Genomic DNA, 19,893 nt, shown 5'->3' on the forward strand with positions numbered 1-19,893 from the left:
ATACATCAGACACTAGAATGGCAATATGCAAATCAATGGAAGTGTAACTGATGTGATACAGCAATCTGTATACGGGGTAAAAATGGGAGTTCATAACCCACTTGAATCAAACTGTGAAATATGATATATTAAGAACTATGTAATGTTTTGAACGACCAACAATTTAAAAAAAATCACAAACAAGCAATAATGAAAGAGAGTTAGTGCACGTCCAAATGAAGGTCACGATAATAGAATGAGTTTACAAAATGAAATGTGATCGGAACCCTGCTGATCTGCACACAAGCTTAGAAGACGGTGTAGTTGTGAGACCCAGGTCAGGATTTGTAAGAAAGACTTTGTATTGATCAGAAGGCCATTGGTCTCATAAATAAGAGTACAGCTGATGAGATATGCACAAAATAAAGGCTATTCTTCATTATTGAGTGTGGAATTAATTCACTGAAGTCAAGCGAGGCCGTAAGTTGGTGTAGTATAGCTGGTTATGATCTTCTCCATCCTTGATCTCAGAAAACGTCCCTTTGTCACATGCAGATTGCTCTTTCTTTGTTTTGTTTTGTTTTTTGTTTGTTGTTTTTTTGTTTTGTTTTGTTTTTGTTTTGGTACTTTCTTAGTCAAGGTTCTCTAGAGGAACAGAATCAATAGGAAGCATAATTATAAAAAGGGAACTTATTAGGTTGGCTTAGGCGTCCTGAAGCTGGAGAGTCCACAGTGGCCATCTGCAGGCTGCAGAGGTGGAGGAACCAGCAGCTGCTCAGTTCAAGAGGCTGAAGCCCCAGAACAAGAGAGATCAATGGTGCTACCCTAGTAGGAGACCGAAGGCTTCTGGAGGATCACTGGCAGAGTTCACTTTGGAAGAGTGAAGAAGTGAGAGTCCCATATCCTCAGAGGATCGCAACAGCAATCAAGAACCTATTTAAGAAGAATTGAGTTTGCATCTTTGGCTGCTTCCTTGTTCTTCCAACTTTTATTCCATCCAAGCCATCATCTTATTGGATGGTGCTGCCCATGCTTAGGGAAGGTCTCCGCTATCCCACATGCCAATCATTTCTAGACACACCCTCATTGACACACCCATAAACCTCTTAATCCTGGATCTCTCTTAATCCAATCGAGTTGACAATTCAAATTAATCATTACAGGTACCCAGATTATTTTGTCATTAATATCAATATTATGGTCAAACAAATTATCATTTAGAAGAGGTCAGGGGCCAAGAATTCACAGAATCAAGCTCTATAGTTGAAGTAGTCTGTAAAACCTATATCACATACATAATGCACATGTGTGCCCACCATTGGCATCTAACATTACCTACTCTTAAGATCATTTGCTTTAATCTCACTGTCCCCAGTAGGAGTAAGCATGGCATATCACACAGTGTGCTCAAGAGACAATGGGATGAGATGCTTTGTGAAATGACAAGAATCCAGAGTGAAAGATTCATTTAGACAATTCCATTATTTAGATGGTACTCACATGTCCACTCCTGTGATGAGTGGTACTTTCAGGACAGCAATGAAAAATGCTAATCCTTGATCTCTTAATTTCAACCAGAAATCTGTCTCTGATCCCCACCCCTTTTTACTTCCATATTTTAATAATAGGATACAGAATCTTGGTCCCCTTGGTTTCTCACCATTATTAATTTGGTGAAGGTCACTTTTCCTTGATGAGCCACTTCTATCTTGCTGATTTGACAATCCTTTGTATTTGGCCTGCTGTCTATATTTGGTCAGACACATGTGGTCAGCTGTTTGACCACAATATGTCCAGGCTTAGATCTCATTGAATTTATTCTACTTGATATTTGTTCATATAATCAATGTTTACATTAATTTATATATCAAATTTAGGAGGTTTGGGGTCATTATTTCTTCTAATATTCTTTCTGCTTCTTTTAATCTACCCTACCTTTGAAACTCCAGTTATGTATAATGTAGACCACTAGATATTGCCACACAGGTCTCTGGAGTTCTGTTCATTTTATTCCACATTTCTTTTGTCTCAGACTGCATAAGCTCAATTAACCTTTCTTCAATTTTCTAATTCTTCTCCTAACTCAGATCTGCTATAGAATGTTTATAGTAAACGTTTCTTTTCCGTTGTTTAAGTTTTTAAATCCAGATTTTCTATCTAGCTCTTTGTAAAATATAACTTTCTTCTTTTACTTGATGAGACATCATACTTTCCTTAAATTCTTGTGACATGGTTTCCTTTACATTTTTGTACATACTTAAAATATCTTATTTAAAACTTTGGACAAGGAAGTCCAAGGTCTGGGTTTTCTCAGAGATGTTTTATATTGATCACTTTGGTTCTTGATCATGAGGCCCACTTTCCTATTCCTTTTGTTGTTTTATAATTTTTTAAACGACAGATGTTTTAAATTAATGTGGCAACTCTGGAAATCATATCCACACCTCCTCAGGGTTTATTTGGTCACTGTGGTCAGTTGTGATTGTTGCAGCAGTCCTTGGGTAATGACTTTCCTGGACTACTTAGGTCAGGTTTGTAATTTTTAAAGATGGCACTGACATCTCAGCTCCATGAGTTCCATGGTCAGCTAATCAGTGGACAAAGACTCTCACTCCTTGCCAAGGGATTCTGAGTAGCGGCATAGACTTCCACTTCAAAGCCTGGCAGGTTACAGCTGCTCTGCCTTAGCCTGCTCTTCCTCCTTGTATAGACCTTCAAGGTCAGTCAGCAGGAATGGCTTAGGGTCTTCTGCATATTTTACCCAGGAATGTTCACATCTCTGCATCTATGCGTGGTCTTCTAACTGCTGCGAAAGATGCCAGAGCATTTCAAAGTCCCTTCTCATCTTTCCATTTTTGTTTTTGTTGTTATTTTCCTTGGGCCAGCTTTCTATCTGTAGCAACTGGTCTCAAGAAGATGCAGAGTTAAATGATTTCTCTTGATTTTTGTCCATAAACTCTCTGGGGACAAGGCTTTTCCCATTGAATGAACTCTGCATCAGAGTCAATAAAAAAAAAAAAGACAAACTTTGAAGACAGAACTTCTCCAGTGAGCTGTCAAACAGGTCAAATTATGATAATTCTCTGGGCATGTGAATTTGGAGATCTGAAACGCCACTCCATCCCTCCAATTACTGCCAGGCCACTGGTTCCCATGTATTATATTTATGACACAGGTGATCTTCAAGGCTACCAGAGATGGGGGAAGAGGCCAAGCAGAAAAACCTATATAGTTTTAACTTTCCTACAAGAGTCAACTGATTTCCTTTAGTAAATTCTTCTTATTTTTGCAATATTTGATTCATTTTCTGAGTCGAAAGATGTTAATTTTTACTATTTTTATGAGCATTCTTGCTGCCCTTGTGAAATAGCAGATTTTTGGAGGGCTTTTCTGTGCCATTTCATAAGTGCTTCTTCTGATTTGCTTTCTTCATTTTTTTGTCTTAGATTAATCTCTTTCATTGCTCTTGGCATATGGCTCTCCTTAGCACCTTATTTAACTAGTACTCTCATTATCACTTGATGTTGAAGTTAATGAACTTAATCTAAAAAAATTGCCATGTATATTAATATCATGAGACTTACATGGCTCCAGTAGAATTTATAATAAACATAGATTTTTTTTTACAGTGGTGATGGTTATCTCCCCAAAATAACTTTAGAGTAGAATAATAAGAACTAGCAGAGGGGGGGAAAAAAAAACAATTTGAAGCTTTTAAAACATTTTGATCTGTCTAAAATAATAATATTTTAATGGGAACATTTAGATACATGGGAAAAAATTGCAATGATTCATCATTACTTTTTCTTGGAGAAATACGCATCAAGTGTCATTTTAGTCAAATGGAATTAACTAGAAGAGAGGGAGAGAGGAAGGGAGAGAAAATAGTGCCAGTGATTCGGCTTCTCCTGCAAGAGACAGGGACTTACTATGAGTTTGTCCAGGTCTTAGAGCTACTGACAGTTTGTTATCTCATTATTCTGCATCTGATTCTAGTGCTTTCTAAGGACACGTGCTGGAAAACTATTTTGCGAGATCTTCTTCGATGTATACATTTCACATGCAAATATTCGCATTTCCATAAAGAAGTATGTGCAGATGCCAGCTACAGTAGGCAGAGTAGAATTCCCAGATATCAATGTCTGCCAGGAACCTCAGGACACAACCTTGTCTGGAACTAGTTAAATGATTTCTCTTGATTTTTGTCCATAAACTCTCTGGGGACAAGGCTTTTCCCATTGAATGAACTCTGCATCAGAGTCAATTAAAAAAAAAAGTGAACTAGTGAAGATGGGGTCACACTAGATCAGTGTGGGCCCCAAGTCCAATGAATGGCCTCCTTGTGAGAAGAGCAGAGGACACAGTCATACTCAGAGAAGACTGCCCCATGACAAGGGAGACAGCTCTAAACTAAGGAACAGAATGTGTTTCTAGGAGTCCTGAGAGCAAGGAAGAGATGGAGACCAGTCCCTAAAGCCTGCTCTGCTGAAACAGACTTCTGGTCCCCATCTCTGTTGTTTTAAGGCCACCCAGCCTGTGGTGCCTTATTGCAGCATCTTTAGGAAACTAGTACACCAGCTATCTTATGGGAAATGGAAAGCATTTTCTAAGTCACATTAGAATAGGCACACTTCAGTACAATTTTCACCCTAGATACTGGCCTGATTCTCCATAACAGCAATAGCCTGACTCTATTGTACAAAAGATTTTATAATACTAAATTTGACATTTCTTTTAAAACTCTTCAAAATGTGACTATGAAAAAATGAATCTATGTCAATGGTGATATCATTCAAATAATCCAATCCTTGATTTCTTCATTGAAAATGGGGATGTCATGGGCTGGGAGTGTAGCTCAGTGATAGAGCGAGTGTTTAGCATGTGAGAGGCCCTAAGTTTGATGATCCCAGCACTAAAAGAGAGAGAGAGAGAATCAGTCATGGTGACACACCTGTAATCCAGTGGATAGGAAGGCTGAGGCAGGAGGATTGCCAGTTCAAAGCCAGCCTCAGCAGCTTAGGGCCTAAGCAACTCAACAAGACCCTGTCCCTAAATAAAATATTAAAAATGGCTGGGGATGTGGCTCAGTGATTAAGCACCCCTGGGTTCAGTCCCCAGTACTCTCTACACCATCCCCCCACCAAAAAAAGAAAAAGAGAGAGAGAGATGCCATACCTACTGAGCTACAACTGTTTCTCTGGTACCAGCTCTTTTCAAATTCTGTCTGCTATTTGAGTATGTAAGGTCTTTGAATCCAGGAACCTTATTTGATTCCCTTTTATTTAACATAGAATAATATCTTTCCTGTGTCTCCCAGGCCCCCTCATACTCCTTACATCATATTAGGCTCTCAAAAATTTGTTGAAAGAATAATATCTGCTTGATCCAGGAATAATACAATTTTCAAGCTGAAGAGGCACTTAGAAAAGACTATATAAGTGTCAAAATCCATAGCTACTATCCCTAGTAACTGAAGCTCAATGAAGTGAGGGCTACTGCAAAATTTTCCTGTAGATTTTCAGATTCTTCTTTTCATGAAAATTGCTTTCTTGTTATCAGAGTTTCTAGCCAAGCTTTGCACAATTGGCATAATGGTTAACAAAGAGGATGTGAGGCCAACTTCCTGGGTTCAAATCCTGGCTTTGTAATTCATGACCTTAGCAATTAATACAATCTCCCTGGAACTCAGTTTCATCATTTGTAAAACATGTTTAATCATTAGACCTACATGTCCTAGAATTAGGAAGAAGATTAAACAGGCCAAGGCATATAGATACGTAATAGGGCTCAATTCTGTTGGTGGCCATTATGATGATAACCAAACTCTGTCCCTTTTGTAAACAGTGACAGTCTATTGCACTGTGTGACCCAGTTCTGCATGCATTTGCTTTATTGCTTCATACAGTACAGTGGTTCTCAACCTAGGCATGCTTGACACTTGGGGATGCATAGCTTCTATTGTTGAGAGCTCTTCTGTATGGTCTAAAACATTCAGGAGCATCCCTGGTCCCTGCTCACTGTATACCACAAGCACAAACCCCTGCCCCAGCGTGACCACAAAAACATCTCTGCACATTGCCAAATACCCCTGGTAGGACAATATCTTTTTTTTTTAATTAAGAATCAATTATCCTGCCTTTGAATTCTTCAAAGGCTGGGAGTAGGTTTAATGTCACTTTGTTAAGGCCAGTTATCTGACTTTGTGTCTCTATGTAAATGATGCATTTTATCATTTGACTTATTATAAAATTCTTGGCACCTAGCTCAGAGCTTACTTAGCATGTGAGTGGTATTTCAGGAATAGTGGTTAAATGAATGAATGCTAGTGGGAGAAAATGTACCCATTATTGGAAGGAGTGAAACTTTTTACTGTGTACAAGTCCCTATACTAGACACCTCACATATATCATAACAACCATTAATTACCAGAGGGTGGCAGAATCCTATTTTACCAATAAGGAGACTGAGATTTAGTGCAATGTCACACAACTGGCAAGGGACAGGAGCATGATTTAAGTTTATCTTCCTACATCCTCATCTACGCTTTAAATAATATCCTTTCTGAATATGTTTTGATACCATGGATTTAAAAATGAATAGTCGTAGAGTGAAAAGCCTCATCTGTTACAGTGTGAATCTTTTGAATTTTTTTTCCCCGAGATCCTACAGGCACAGTGGGAAGTTTTAAATCCAAATAAATGCAATAGAGACTAATGAAAGCATCAGAGTTTGGCTTTGAAACACGATTTTATGGGGTAAGGATGAGGAAGAGCTAGCAGGTACCTCCCCCAAAGCACTTGCTCGTCTGTCACGAGCTGAGACCCACTCATCTTATATGACATGCATCTCATCGCCTCTGCTCATGCTGTAGCTCACACTTCAGGATGGTCTGTTGGCAATGGAAAGGAAGTCTCAGAAAGATTTATTATGTAATTAATCAATACTCAGTGCCACAGAGCAAATAAACCACAAACACGCTGAATCTGCTAGTTCAGCTGTCTTCAATACTGTCAGCCCAAAGTGACCAAGACTTGTGTGTGCTCACAGCAGGGCTGAGAGTGTGCACAAACACAAGCACCTCAACAGAGTCTGGTCTAGTGAAATTAAAAGCTACTGAATGACAACTTGCCATCTTCCCAGACATTCTGGATTAGACCAGAAGATCAGTCTGTGGAAGGGTCTGAGCTCATTCTCCAAATATTACCCTCAACCTAAGAATGTTTTTCGATTGCATACAGTAAATCGTGACGTGCTTATAAATAAGTTTCCTTCTAGATACACCATTTGAAGGCAGTTATTTCTACCATAGAATACAGTTTTCACTTTACAAGGTTAAATTGTTTCTACAATTAACTGTTAATACACTAGAAATACAGAGCATTATTTCAATTTTGGGCCATCATCCCATGTATATCATTCATTTTGAAAAACATATTTAAAGTTTTAGGAAAACAGACTCTACTTCCTTAATGTTCCTTAATGGTGATTAGTACATTAGAAGGATTAGGGTCAAGGATTCTATCAGCAACCTACAAATGGAGAAAGATAATACTATTGGACATTAATAAACTCTGAGAGCTTTTTCATTCAATCAAAACTCATTGAATATCTACTTTATGATGAGCACACAGATTTTGCATTCTGGATGCCCACAAGGAGCCAACCTAACCATAGAAAGCTGCAACACAGTGGATTAAAAATTATAGCAGATTACATACAAAACAGGGCTTAAGGAGGCAGGTGGGATGAGGATGTGGAATTCAGGAAGGGCTTCAACAATGAGTGGATTTTTTAACTGCATACATGAGGTCATACATGTATTCAGCAGATTGAGATTTGATTTGTAAAACTAAAAATATGCTTCCTCTCTCATATAAAATTTAATGAACTCACCTGTAATTTTAGCATTTATCAGACAATGTGGGAATAAGATCATCCTAAACCATAATTAGGAGTTATATGTAATAAGAGGAATTCTGTTTCTTTTGTTTTGCTGTATGGATTCTGTTGTCTGAGAAATAACCTTTTGGAATTCACATCAGCAATAAGAATAATCATTACTATTAAGGTCAACCTGTGTACTGATTTGTGAATGCTCCAAAGATTATATACACATTCAACAATGGAAAGGCATTTGAATTTTTCCATTGGCAAGTATTACAAATGATCCTGTATTGAGTACAACTTGAGCTTTGTCTTAAATGCTTCATCTGCATTATCTCATTTAATTCCTACAACATGCTTAGAAATCCACTTCACTGTCCCCAGCTTGGACATAAGGGAAAAGAAGTACAGAGAAGCCAACAACTTTCACAAACTGATAGGGCCAGAGTCCCAGTGAGTCTAACTGTAGACCTAGATTTTCCATTTTTCCAGAGTTTCCAGACAATGAAAATAACTGACTGACATTTAGCATGGTCTTTTTCCCAGTTGCCATTCTACCTGAGTTCACACACAACATTGCCATTAGGGAGATCAGGGAAGACAAGTCTTGTATCTACTACCTAATCCACGCCTCAGCAAATCCACTGTGAAGACCACACCCATTAGACCCATGTGGTCAATGATGAATAAGAGACGTACACTCAATGGTCCATAGCAGGATCATTTGTAATACTCGCCAATGGAAAAATTAAAATGCCTTTCCATTGTTGAATGCATATATAATCTTTGGAGCATCCACAAATCATGGGATACTTTAAGCAAGGAAAATGAATAGCCAACCATGCTTCATATCAAGGATCTCACAATGTCCAGCAACATAAATCAGATGAAAAAGAGAATATGCCATGTGAATGTGTGTATATAAAACAAAGCAATAGGTTGTCAGTTAGATTAGAGGTTACCTTGGCAGGGACGTGGGATGTAACATTGGGGACTTTTAGGGAGACTAGTGATGTTCCCTTTTCTATAAAATATGGTATCTGGTTGCATGGATGTGTTTACTTTTGGAAAATTCACTGCAACCCTCAGTTGTGACATGTATACTCCCGGTGTATGTATATAACAATAAAATTGTTAAAAAATCACATGATATAACATATTCACCATGCAACAGAGTGGCAATTCAACAAATATATGCTGAATAAAAGACATACAACTAAACATTGTCCTATGGAATCAAAAACATTGCTTTGGACATCTAAGTTCATATACCTAGCCTTTCCAGGATGAGATTATTTAACTGGACTTTTTCTAATCTTTAAGTAAAAAGAACTTCCCATCTTGGTGTGGACAGGGGCAGGGGATAGAGTCCACACACTCTCAGAAGGTGACCGCTCTTCGGATGGGAGCAAGGGTTTGGGAAGTATGGAGACCATTTCATAGAAATAGGAGCAAGTCTTTAAGGGTAATCTGGAGTCTGTTTGCTAATCAGGTTGTATCATCAGGGTCTATGGGGACAGAGAAACAGAGGGCCTAGCCAGGCATGGGTCTGTAAAGGAGGGAAGGAAGGTTCCTTTGGCTCTGATCACAGGGTCAAATTTAAGTGTGAAGGGTAGTAATAAAAAGCTTCAGTGGCAGTAAGTAGTGGTTCCAGGTACAAATCCATCTTAACCCTCCTACACTACATCCTGTTCCCCCTTGGTCTTTTCAACTGTGCCAAATACCATTGCCTTAAAGAGGCTAGAAAAAAATTAAGCAAATACTGAAAATTAGACATATGACTTGATGTTACAATGAGGCAGTTAGGTGGGAATTTACTTGGTTTTTCTTCTTCACGAAAGCCTTCCAACCAATGAGAAAGGCTATTAGCCCTGAAGATGTTAATGTGAAATATTTAGAGGGGTCAAATGTTTGCAGCTTTTAAGTATCAAAATGTGAATCCTTGTCCTGAAGCATATAAAATACAGTTAACAGTGAGAAAATGTGAACACGCTCCTGATTCCTTAAATTGTGAAGCCTGTGGCTTCCCTGGACACGAGGGGAGTCAAATGGCTGTTTTTCAGCCGGTACCAGGATCATCTATCATCTGCTCAGTCATAGAAGGTAAATAGGCAGATGTCCTCTGTGCGGGTGCTCTCCTCTCTCCTTGTTAACGTGTAATTAATTTGGGGTGCAGCCAAATATGATTTGGGGCGAGAATCACTTTTATCTCCAGCCGTAGAATGGCAAATTCCTTCATGAGCACATGGACCAGTTATTAAACTTATTGTGCCACATTCAATATTGATTTCAGATTGCAGTTATGCATGGATGGGTGTCACACGATGATTTGATGACCTTTAGGAATTTCTGATTAAACACTGTTGTACTTCATTAGGACACAGCTCTCCTTGTACTACCAGATTTGATGTGTATGGCTTAATACCGCAAGCAGACACGGATGTTAATAACTTCACAATTCATTGCTTTGATATTTTTTAACGCACATGAAATTTAGTACAAGTTTTGCTGGCTGGAGGCTTACATGAATCATATAAATTAGAGGGTAACAAAAGAACATATTAGCATTTGTAAGCCTAGATGCCCGAATTTCGTACTAACCATTTTAATATGTACTACAACTTTTCCACCCTCAAGTTAAAAAGGCTTTCAATTTTTCAGCCAACATCATAATTGGATTGGTTCTCTTTCTGCCTAAGGATAACGATTTTACACTGATGGAATCTTTTTTAGATTCTAAGGATTTCAGTGATGCTATGGTTTTTAAAGTCCAACAACTCCACCCAGGGAAAGGCAGAGAGGAGTGGTTCAGTAAAAGGAGGAGTAAAAAAAAAATTAAAAAGTAAAATTTGCTTTTCAGAGGAAAAATGATGGTTTAATTATTATTGCAAAACAAGCAGAGCAGGCATTTGGTAATTGATTCTCGGGAGAAATGGACACACACTGAGAGGGCTACAGAACCTAAAATTTCATGGAGCAACATCGGCCTGAAAACATGCTGCTATTCACACTAGGTGGTATTTTGTTGATTTTTTTTCCTGATGAATGCACTTTTAAGTTAGTGTTTGAAATAGAATTTCATAAGAGTGAGCTTTTCTTTTGATAGCTGAGAATATCTGCTTTCTGTCAACTTAGCAATGTTTTGAAAGGAGATTTAAATCAACAACTTCATATCTCGTTTTAAATATGTCACATTTGATTTTCAGAGTCTGAATAGTATCCTGACAGAGGCCTAAGAGAAAAGCTTCAGATCCTGCAAAGTTAAAAACTTTAACATCAGACATGGGATCTTAAAGGTAAGGTAGCTTGGTCCTTGAAATTTTGAACACGGAATATGAAATCTGGAAATAAGGACATATACGGTACGTCCAAGTAATTTTGATTCCTTCTTATGTGTTTTGTTGGATCTCTCTGTTACCTTTGGTTTCTGGCTTAAGTTTGGGAAAAGAATGGAAAACAAGGGTTACTGACCATAAAGAAAAAAAAAAAAAACTAAGAGTAGCCCAAGGGAAAGCAAATCCATATGGCTCTTTGTTACAAGCCACAGAAAAATACTCTGCCTGTATACTTGCATACACACACTCACACATATGACACACACTCACACACACTCACACATACAGAGGTCAACTTGAAAGGAAACTGGAGAATTCATAGGATCAAATGAAGAGTCACTTCCTTTCAGAAAGATGTGAGCCAGGACAATGCTGGGGCTCTCCTCACACAGCTGTGCATCATTCTGAGCGTGTCCATTGGAACCCAGCTACAACAGGCTCATTTTACCCTCCATTACTGAGACTGAATACTATGGAGACAGAACCTGATTGGCATTGGTTGGACAAGGAACCAAGCCTTGGCCAAAATGAGGCAAAACATTTCAACAGGTCTAACCAACACAACACACCGAGGAAAACCAGGTTCCAAAGGAAACCCAGGCTGGTGGTGTTCAGAGAAATAGAAAATAGCAGATGCTGGCAGAATGATTGACAGATGCTCTACAGAGGACAGTGAGGATGGTGGCTTCTCTTCTGTCACCCCAAGAGCTCAGCGCTTAATGGAAGTCATGTATTTAACCATAGTGATGTTGAAGGACAAAAAAATGTTAAATATCGGGACCTTGCTGTGTGATGTCACTGTTCAGAGTTAGGCCTCTCTGATTCCAATCCTGCCTTCTCCACTAAGCATATCAGCCTCTTGAAGCCCCAAGCTTTCAATTACATCAACATCGCAACAAAACTGACACAGGTGCATTTAAATAGGTTGGAATCATAATAAACTAGAGTTTATAGTTTATACCTATTTTTTCACACATAACTGGAAATACATACGTGTGTAAATGTATTTTTTCAAACACTGATCTTTTACCATTTATTAGTTTTTCTCAAGAGAATATAACTATAAAATCAGAATATTTACTTCAAAGTTAACACATGGTACATTTTGTTTTGTTCCATTTAGAGTTTTAGCAGGTGTTCCACATCTGGGACAGAATGGGTTGAGCTTTAACTAGCTCTTCTTTGGAAAAAGAGATGATAAGAGTTCCTGCTCTGTAATTGCTACAAAAGTTAAATGAAATAACACACCCGAAAATGCTTTGCACAGGTACTTGACGCAAAGTAAGTGCTTAAAAGCTGTGACCTTTCGATGCCAGTTGTTTCTGTTACTGGGTCTCATCCCTTTTACATGGATGGACCCCACTGCCCATGAGAACAATTTTTATTTCCTCTCTATCAACCATGCTGCACTGGCTAATATCACTTCAAAAAATAATTCAACACTTCAAAATATACATAAAAAACACATTGAGGAAAAGGGACCACTCCATGGACATAGGTAAATAGTAATGAGATAATAAAAGTGCATCTTAGGTGAGGAAATGTTTGGGGAGTACAGTGTACAAACAGTCACCTGCACTCAGAGATCTGCTCGGCCTCCAGAGACCAAACTGCTCCAGAAAGCGGGTCGGGGGATGAGAGGGGCTTGCTGTCAGGTATTGCCAGGGCCAGAAGGCAGAGGAGAATCCACTCCTCAATGTTTTCACTGAGGGTCCTCCCACTACACTTCCTGCTCCATGTGCCAGCTTCAGTCTGAAGTAGACATGGTCCACTCACACAGGGAGTTCAGCAGAATAGCTCGGGAACGTGTTATTTATTATTTAACAAGTACACACCGAGCAGTTGCAATGCTGCCAGGATCCGGCTATGGACTGATCATTAAACAGAGGACAAAAAGGATGTGCTTCCTATGTCTATGATCACTGCCCCTGTGTAACAACTACATAATGGTTATCACATGGTAATTGCAAGTAGTGTGTGGAATGGTCAAGAAGCAAGGTTTGGGTTAATTTCCTGGGTTTGAATCTTGATCTCTTTGTGTACTTCCCTTCCTAGCCTATCTTTCCTTCCTGCTTTGAAAATGGGAATGATAACAGTATAGGTATTCTGGAAATTCAATAAAATGACACCAGAAAGGCTACATGTCCCCCTTCTTATTATAATATGAAGAGAGGGTCATTACATCAAGATTAAAAGTAATAAGACCAAATTAACAAGTGCACATGTATTTGTATAGCCGAGGAAGGGTAAGGCCACATCAGAATTCTTGTTTTTTTGGACCCAGTTCAAAATGATTTCAGGAGTAATAAGAAAAACTGAAAAGACTGTAAGTTAAGTGGAGGGAATTATCTACTCAAATATGCTTTTTTGAAAGCATGCTTTTTGTCTGCTGTGTGGAAAATTGACAAGATGGAGATAAGAGTCATCAGTGAGATCAGAGCAGAGACAATTGCAGAAGTCAAAAGAAGAGGAGATGATGATCCCATCCAGATTGTAGAGAGGAGATGAAAAAAAATTGACAAGATACAATAAATGGGACTTGATTTATTCACAAGTAGTGAGAGAAAATTGGATTCTTAGGTATCTCACATGAACCACTTCGCCATGCACCAAGATGCAGGAGACCCCTGCTGGAGACCCCTCATAGCATAAATGCAACTTCCTTCTTATGCAGGTACCTAGACTTTTCTCTTGGGAACCAAATCCTTCATCACCCAGCTCAGGGGTGATCGTAGGACTGGGCATCAACCAATCAGCTGTCATCTTTTCTTAGCCCTGGCAATGATCAAGGGATGCCAAGGTAACACACATCTTCTTGCAATTTCTGAGAATATTTCTTCTTCCTGTCACCCAGATACAAAACTTAGAGGTTGTATGTTATGGAGTTTTCTAATATCATGTTGCTAGTAAGGGGGAAAAAGATCAGTGAGATTTAGCAAAGATTTTGGGGAAAAACAACAGAATCATTATATAATAAAATGATTGATGCAGCAAAACCAAACCACACACTTGCACACAAGCCTCATAACTGATACAATTTTAATAAGAGTGAGTGCTCAGTAATGACGCTTGACTCTGTTCAGAGATTAAATGCACAAAAGATCTTCACTGAAAACCAAACATTCACCTGCTAACCAAAGACCTGCACTTCTGTTAAAGCCTCAGTGATTCTCTAGAGGGAGTCTCTGTTAAGCCACTTAACAGTTTATCCTTAGCAAAATAATTATGTTTAATTAAATGTAGAAATGGTGAAATAAAGCCAGAATTTAAGTAATCCATTGAATTCTAAGGCACAGGGTTTTTTTAGGAAAAAAAATTGGATTTCCATCTAAAAACACAACTATCAAAATATTCAGAAATATCATATCTCCAAATTAAGTCCTACAGAGCTGGTCCCTGTGCTAGAGATGTTGCTTCAATGACTCACTCTCCACAGTATCTTTTCAGATATGTGTCATTAACCTTACTTTCAGGTCAAGAAACTGAGTATTAATTTGGTGATGTGGGATTTGGCTGAGGCTATCTGAATCAAAACAGCATTTGTTTCCTACTACTACCCAGTCCTATCTATCAGTATATATCTTTGGATTATATTCAAATTATCACAATTTGATGTATTTTTCTTTTTCTTTTTAACCTGTGTCAGCTTTCCATATTTAGATCTCAATGTATTGCTGACCTCTCTCGGGTCAGGCCCCCTCCTGCTCAAAAACAGCTGCTAGGATTGGGAATTGGTCCATTTTTTCTAAGGAAATTTGGCAGCATGACACAAAACATTGAAAAGTTCTCTTGTTTGAATCAACAAGGTTAATTCCAAAATATTTTATAAATGCTTGAAAGTGACCAAACGATCCAAGGCATGTCCATTTCAATGTAATTTAGAATACTTAAATATGAAAAAGCAAGTAAATGCTCAAAGGAGAACAGAATAACTCAATTTTTGCATAATTACATATCAGAAGACTTTGAAAATGTTCTGATTATTTTCATGGAGGAATATTTAATAACATGTGAAAGTACCCATTATATGTAAACTAGAGTAGGGCACTAAATTTATAAAAACCCTATAATTCTATTTTAGTACATAGGCCAAGGAAGATGTTTGTTTATCACTGAATAAAGGGATTCTGGGAATTTCTTTGAAAAGGCTGTGGTAGTTGTGTGGTGTGATGATATATATATACTTTGGTTGATGTCTGTGGTTCATGGCTCCTAACTCCATCCCCAAGGCATTCATAAAAATGAGAATTTCTCTTCTCCAAGGCGAGTCATAGAAACTCTAATCTTCCTCGCCTTTCTCTGACTACCTTGTCTGAGAAATGATAAAACCACTATTCCAGAAGGAGTCCTGCCCCAAACCCGGAAGGAGGAGATGTTGATGAATCTGAGCAGACAGACCAAGCGGGGTTCCCCACCCAGCCCATCAGCAATCACACCAGTACCACAGAGTTTACATAAAAGGCCTGATTTGATCAGTACATACTGCATGTGTACACTGAATTATCACACTGTACCCCATAAAGTTGTGCAGTTAAAGTTATAATTAAACAAAATATTATAGTGTTCTGGAGCTTCTGGGGAGCTAAACACGAGGCGGTTCCCGAAGGGAGGTGTCCCCATAAAAGGCACGGAACTGTACTTCACCCTGTGAATTTGCCATAAGATGCGCAGGTTTCCCTGAATTCCTTGAGCTGCTCAAAGAAATTAACTGGCTAGTGGGAACCCTGGTACAGCTTTGTCAGGAACAACTTGGGCCTATGCCCGACACATCTGGAAGGGGGGAGTGTCTTGAAACCAACCCCCAACCTGTGGTATCTGATGCTATCTCCAAGTAGACAGTGTCAGAAGGTACCTGGGTTTGAGGACACCCAGGTGATGTCCACTGCTGCGGATTTAATTCTTGACTGGCATGTGGGCTGGAGGGAATCCCCACAGATCTCCTGTCCCAAGTTTTCACTGAGGACCACAGTGTGGGAGAAGATGGGAAAACACATACTTTTGTTTTTCCTGACAGACCACAAGGGATAGAAACCTATTGGAAAGGGCTTCGGCATAGAATGGTGAATTTACATAAGAATCTGAGAGATTCTAAGTGAAGTCAGGAGAAGCACCACAACCTCACAAGTGAAGGGAACCGGTCCATGGAGCTCTGCTGAGACAGAGGGTAGTTATGTTCCTAGCATCGCTTTCCACAGAGTGTCTGGTCTACATTATCTGCTTCTCTGAAGACCTACTTCATTCTCCTCTCCAACTGGCTTTCTTGACTCCTGTGTACAAAATGCAACCATTAAATACCCAACTTCACAGATTCTTACTTGAAGTATTTGGAGAAGACTGACTAGTATTTCTGATTTCAAAAAAGATCAGGGTATCTCCTTAGCTTCCCTTGAGTTGCATATCAACTCTAGTTCCATAAACAGTGACCCTGGGAACCAGATCACCAATTAGGAATCTAAGAGTTAATACAACTGCAGAGATTGGAGGTGAGTGGTCAGAATCTGGGAAATTAGTCCATACGATACTAATGTACTAATGAAAAAACAAAAAATTTTGTACTAATGAAAAAACAAAAAAAAAATTATCTACTAGGTTGAAAGAGGCACTCAACACAGCAGCCTCGTCTTTCCACACAAGCAACAGAGCCTAGCTAACTTCTGCCCTGCTCTTCAGCAAGGTGATCTCTGCAAGGTAGGACACACTGTAGGTAGGGGACTCAGGAACATGATGTCCTTTATCACTGCATCCTCCTCCCTTCATGCTTCATTATAAGTCCTCAAGTCATTGCAGAACATCTCACCGCACTTGGAAAGCTTAGACGTGGGGTCCCAGGGCCATGATAGGCCAAATTTTAACACCCAAAGGAGGACAGAGGAGGAAAACTGTCCTGCAGCTTGTACTATGCAAATTTCCTAACAGCCCAGCACCTATAGGAAGCCACTCTCATTCACTGATTTTTAATTATGTAAATGGATAGGCTTGTAGCAGGTAGTCTATAGCTTTAAAAACATACAGTTCTAAATATTTGGTAAGAGTATTTCATAAAATAATGAGCTTCGAATATTAATGTGGTTGTTTATGACAGATAAGATATACCCTTGAGTTATTTTGGCCTGTAGACAACAAAGGGATTTTCAATATTTGAGGTCCTGGTCATTTATTACAGAAGGGGCCTTGTCATTCAGGTGGGCAACGCATGGCTATTTTAATGGGTTTTTAAACTCTCCTTCATGGTTCCTTAACATGGATGGACATAACTGCAGAGGTCATAAAGCACAATAGCTTCCCTCCACTTTGTTGATAAATAGGTCAATCAGCCACCTTCACAGAGACAACAACCTTGCAGATAAGCACAAATTGGAAATCATGCAACTAATTGTATACAGGATGACCAATATGTTAACGTGAAAATAATTTCCACAAATGAAACTATTATCAACCCTATGAGACTGCTTTTCTGTCTTGGTTTCCTCTGGCTATCGGTCACAATATGCCCACCACAAAACTTCCAATATTGCTTTTATTTGGAGAGGAGGAGGGGAGAGATTTGAAAAACATAGTTTTGCATATCCCCATTAAATCTTCACTCAGTATTTTTGTTATTGCAAAAGCAACTGCCCAATGTGTCATAGTGATTATTCTGTAACGCTCTTCCTGATGCCACTGCACAGTATTATTTTAGGTTTAGGTCAGTGTGCATCTTTTTTTAAAGAAGAAAAATATATGCTACCCACTATGACTGCACTTGCATTCCTTCCCTGATGATCAAGAGACTGTTGAGAGGTTTGCTGGCATTGGACTCTGATATAATGCTGTCGGACAACATTCAATATGTGTTGTTCACTGAACAAACAAGTGTTATTCTTTAGTCTCCAATATATGTCAAAATAAATGGCTATTTCAGATCTGGTTTTCACTGAGTGACATTTCTATGTGGTGTCATGCTTTTACTTATGAACCTGGAAGGAGGCACCTCCAGACCAAATATTAGCTTTATGACTCCCCAGCCTACGAGAACATGTTGTCAAACTCAGAGATCCGTCCTGAGCCGTTGCATGAAACACACCACACTGTCATGCCTCATCTGCTAACATTGCTTTGTTATCTTCGGCACCCTTGGTGCTAAGACTAGACTCGGGTGCTGAGTTTCTGGTTTCATGAGCTTCAGTTCACACTTGTGTAACTTTCTTTTCATTGCATCTCCAGGTTTTTGGGTTGCTTATGTACCTTAACAGGATTATGTCCTGGGATAACCAAAAGATAAATAATTCTAATAATCTTAAATAACAGGGCTTATTTAAAAGCTGTCTTTGTAATGTGCTTTATTACTGTGATTACGGAAGCTTCCAAAGGAAGGAATTCAAAAAACTAAATTAGATGGATCTATGCCCGGCACTTTAAGTTCACTGCCAAAGTTTTGCAGTGGTAAATACAAACTGACTTTACCAATGGAGCCTGGATGTCTGTTTTCATTTGTCGACTTTCCTGGTACATTTCTTTCTTTTTTTTTTAAATTTAATAAACAGACTTTTAATAAAATTTCTAAACATTACCAAAGTGTTGTGGTATTAGTGATATGCTTTTCTTCCAGTTGTAACCAGAAAAATAAAAAAAGAAAGAGATAGTTTACTTGTAATTTACAGTGACTTTGCTACATTTCATGACTGTCAGCGTGAGAGAGCCTCAGTGACATCAATGACTCCTTTGTTCCTGAGATTTTGGAATCCCTTGATAATAAAGAGCCTTTTAGATATTTTAAGTAAAGCACTCTTCCTTCTTCATACGTCTTCTATATTATTATTATTTTTTTTTTTGCAAATGGATCTTGGTAGCAAGAGGAGAAATGGGACATCTTTCCACTTCTGAGATCTTCTTCAATTACTTTATTTAGTGTTCTATAGTTTTCGTTATAGAGGTCTCTCACCTCTTTTGTTAGGTGGATTCCTGATGGAGGCATCTGAGGACTGTGGTGGAGCTGCAGATGTTAAGGAGTTAATGTCCTCCAAGCTCTTGGCAGGCCAGAGAAAGCAAGAACAGCAGATTGTTCTCAGGACACGCTCAGGTGACATGGTCAGACTTGTCAAAGTTCCTCTTGAGACTGAATTTTCTACATGTTTTTCCTTATGGTAGTTATTTAGAGAATGTTCCTGTTAGTTTATGCTTTGCTGCTAGTTTAGATCTAGGACATAGATTAAGGAAATAAATGTAAACACAGCATTGTTTTAAAAAAGATACTTTGGTATTTTGTCTGCCTATCCTCTAGGTTGTATTCCATGGTTGGGAACCCACTGTAAACTACAAAATGCTGTGCTTGCCAATAATAAATGTTCTTAGCTGCACCAAGCTTTGGATCCTCAGCTCTTTCTTCTTGCTTGGCTTTTCCGTCTCCATCAACAGATTCCCAAATATATATTTTAAGGCTATTGTAAAGGGATACTTTTCCTGATTTCTCTTTCAGCTGATACATCATTGGTGTATAGAAATGCAATTGATTTACTGGTGTTGGTTTTATATCCTGCTACTTTGCTGAATGTTTATGAGTTCTAGAAGTTTTTTAGTAGAGTTTTTGGGGTCTTCTAAATATAGAACCATGTCATCAGCAAATAGGAATAGTTTGTGCTCTTCTTTTCCTATTCATATTCATTTAATTTCTTTCTTTTATCTAATTTCTCTGGCTTGGATTTTAAGGACTATGTCA

The sequence above is a fragment of the Spermophilus citellus genome (assembly GCF_964194105.1).
Source record: "Spermophilus citellus genome assembly, chromosome: 19".
Taxonomy (NCBI): domain Eukaryota; kingdom Metazoa; phylum Chordata; class Mammalia; order Rodentia; family Sciuridae; genus Spermophilus; species Spermophilus citellus.